The following is a 3980-nucleotide window of genomic DNA, read 5'->3' on the forward strand; positions in this document are numbered from 1 at the left end:
ATGCGGTTGCATTTGCAGCTGACCTGTCAACTAGTGACCTATTGCAGGCTTGGATTGACAGTGGGCGGGTGATGGGGAAGCTGAGAGGCTAGTTTCCCATCAGGGCAGCCTAACTTATCATTGACCGCGGAAGGCAGTGGACAGATTCCATAGCCAAAGGAAGGCGGACCTGATGGGAAACTAGTTTCTCAGCTTTCCGATCAGGCTTCATCCACTAATCAGCAAAACCCCTTTGCAACTGTGCCTGCCTATATGACAGATACAGTGGCGGGGCAGGGAGCTTAGTAACACTAAGCTTGTGATTCCATCAGGCTCGAGGCTCGTTCACGCCAGAAATGGAAGGAAAACGAAAGTCAACGGAAGATCTATTGACTTCTCTTCCTCTCCATTGTGTTTTTTTTTCCCCTTTTCTTGACAAGTTTTATTTTAATTAACATGTTCTGACTCCTGAGTGAGCAAACATCTACATATTTTATTTCTTTCTTTTTTACTTGCGTTGCGTTTACAACCGATTTTGTTGCATTACGTTGCGCTAAAAAAAGGTAGAGCATGTGCTACTTGGTCTGTTCTTTGTCCAGCTATTTGTATGTCTTCACTCACTTCCCCCCATTCTACTCTACTCCCCCTTCCCTTGTCTCTGACCTTTTGCCTGGGTCTATAACTTTACCTTTCTACATTCCCTACTCCCTTTACCTCACCTTCCGCCACTGCTTTTATATTTTTTGCAAGACTATTCAGACAGAGTAAATGAACAAATAATCACCAAAATAGTATTAGAACGCACGTGATCTCTATCTCCCCCTGTCATTTTTTTGGATGGAGATGCACATGCTCTATGAACCATGATACTTATGACCTGTTGCTCATGCAATACCCGATTGATGGCTGCACTGTCGATCTTTGAATTGTAATACGCATGTCAGAGTTGTTGCACTACACTTTTACTATTCTGGATTTGTTATACATTTTTATGCACTGTTTGTTGTGCACTGCTCATATTGAGACCGTATTCTTCATATATCTTTTTACATTTCAATAAAGAAGTTTTGATTTATAAAAAACAAATAAACCCAGATCTGGTGTAAATGGGGCCTCAGTGTTACTGATCTGCATTGAGAACAGAGCGTCCTGAAGGGACATTCCGTCCTCATTGTTTGGCCTCCTTGTGACAAAGGCACAGCCAAATTCTAAAGTGTCTACAAAGCTTTTTATGACTTCCAGGGGTTGTTCTTTCCCTTTTTAAGGAACAGCAGTAAGGAGCTGACGTCCTTACTGTCTCTTCTGACACATGTATAATATTTTGTTAGTTCCCCTTTTTAAGAAACAACACTTTCTAAAAAAAAAAAAATGAAGTGAAATTGCACATGATTTGCAGATTTTCCCCAGGTCAACGGTAAAAAATCATTTGGAATTAGGAGCACCTCTGCTGTTTTTCCATCACTCGTGGAAATGCTGTTCTATAGCAGATAAAGCGAGAAATGCATTAGCTGCCATTGCTGCCTTTTCCTTCTGGACCTAGTGGTGTCAGTACCAACATGCCTAATGTCTTCATACTTCTGGCTCTGTGATTCAAAGTATCAAAGCCAGCAAGCATTTCAGAGGTTGGCCCATAATGACAGCAGGCATATCTTGGGTTCTGCTAAACCAGAGGTGGGCAATTCCTGCCCTCCACCTGTGCTTTAACTACAAATCCTGACATGCCTCCGCTTCTGGGAGTCACCACTAGATGGAGCTGAGGAGCATAGACATTTCCTATGCTCCACAGCTATATGCTGGGCAGAAGAGTACTAAATCAGCCCCTAAGTCAGGGGCGGACAACTTCAGCCCTCCAGCTGTGCTTTATCTACAAATCCCAACATGCCTCTGCCTCTGGGAGTCATGCCTGTAACTGTCAATCTTGCAATTCCTCATGGGACTTGTAGTTCCACAACAGTTTGAGGGCCGGAGTAGCTCACCCCTGCCCTAAACTCTGTCGCTACCATAGGTGTAACTATTACTTTGGTGGCAGCGCCAGCTAAAAATAAACTGCTGGCTCCTATAGCAGTATAAAGTATGTTATTCTTTTTTTTTTCTCTTCATATATTAGATGCTGGGATGATTGGTTGACTTATGTTAGTCTGATCAAGGTAACACTCCAGCTAGTGGACTGAAACATTAGGGGGATGTCAGGAATTGTATCCCAGCAGTAGTCCACTGGTTTGTTATTATATCATGTTTCATATATATGTTTCACTGGGAGTCTATTGCAGATTGAGTTGTGCAGTAACAGAAGACCTACAGGAGGGGTAGCCAAACTCTGACCCTCTGTCTGTTATGGGATTACAAGTCCCATAAGGCATTGCAGGGCTGACAGCCGTATTTATGACGTCCAGAGGCAGATGCATGATGGGAATATCTAGTTTCACTGCAGCTGGAGGGCCGAAGTTTGGCTACCCCTGACATACAGTATGGGGTGGTAGACAAAGCCCATACTGCTGTGTTCTTGTTCAACTTCTAAATTGTTCATCATTTTGGGGATTTGCAGCCAGTTGTCAATACTCTGCAGTATCTTGGGAAGCAAAGCACATTTTTCAGAGCAGAAGAATTTTTATCTGACTACAATTCAGTTTTTGCAAAACGTTTAGGCAGACAGGACATTATCACAGGGGTAACGCAATGCATCTGTAGTCATCTGAATCCCCATTCTTAAAGCCAAATCTCTTCTTTTTATGTTTTGGATGAGTGGAGAGGCATTAGAACACCCGTCAGGTTTTTATCATTGTTCCCATGAGGTAGATTAATCCCCTTGGGTAGATTGTCCTGGTGACTGTTACCAAGCAAGTGAAAGAAAATCCCAAATTTTGGGTCATCATCAGAACAGAAATAGATGGGAAATTTTCCAATGGTGACACTAGTTCTGGTGACCACCAGGGATTTCCCTCACTTCCTGTTCTGGCTTTTGGACAGGAAGTGATAGGATATCTCCCCTGTAGGACACAGATGGCAAGAAAAAGAAAAAAAATGCTGATAGGGATTATAACTCTTGCTTACTCTATCCAAAACTAAAGTTTTGGCTTCAGTTCCAGTCTAATTGTTATAATGTTGCTGCCTTGCTTTTGGCTTCAGTTCCAGTCTAATTGTTATAATGGTGCTGCCTTGCCTGTTAGGGAAAAAAAAAATGACATACACCCTAATTACTTGTATTCTTTTTCAGGCTGTAAGGCTATCTATACTCTGTCATGAGTGAACTGTAATTGGGATCCACTCAAAGCTGTCATATGAAAATGCACTATTAGGATCATGTGGAAGAATTCTAAAAGCTTTGTTAATTCAAGCTGGCCATGCACTGAATTGGCTTACATTTGATCTGTGGGTGGCCCTACTGATACCTGACCCAGATCAACAACACATTTTTCAATTTACTTTTGTCAAAGGAGCTGGGTGGAAAATGATCAGATGAACAGTGACAGCAACCAAATCAGCTGCAGTCACTGTTTTGGTATTCTGAGCACCGGCTTTCAGAATAAAATAGCTGGCAGGGGTGATTCCTTCATCCATGATCTTTTACTGTGGATGGGGGGAATCAAGTGATTTTCTCATTCAGCCCTGGCCCAGCTTATGTTACAGTTTTACCCTCCTCGGGCAACCTTGGCAGTGTGTCGGTTATCAGCTCTGAGATCAGGCAGGAGATGGGACAACCTTCAGTCTCATTTCTATGACGGAGAATACAAGTAAATAACAGCATACACTCATGCCTGAGAGGTAAACTTGCACCGTTATAACAACTTCAAGCCCAAGGTCCCACAACCATCCATTTGTATTAACATGAAGTCTTTTTTTGCTTGTTTGAACTGCAGACATACTCGTCTCTGAAAGGCTCTCATTAGAGGTACACCGAAACGGAAATTTCAAAACTGAAATAAAAAAATGTCAGGCCGAAACCGAGAATGTTTTTATTTTATTTTTTTCAAATGTTTTTTAATATTTTATTTTCTTCTTTT

This window comes from Nanorana parkeri, unplaced genomic scaffold, assembly GCF_000935625.1.
Source record: "Nanorana parkeri isolate BGI_ZX_2015 unplaced genomic scaffold, ASM93562v1 scaffold2091, whole genome shotgun sequence".
NCBI lineage: Eukaryota > Metazoa > Chordata > Amphibia > Anura > Dicroglossidae > Nanorana > Nanorana parkeri.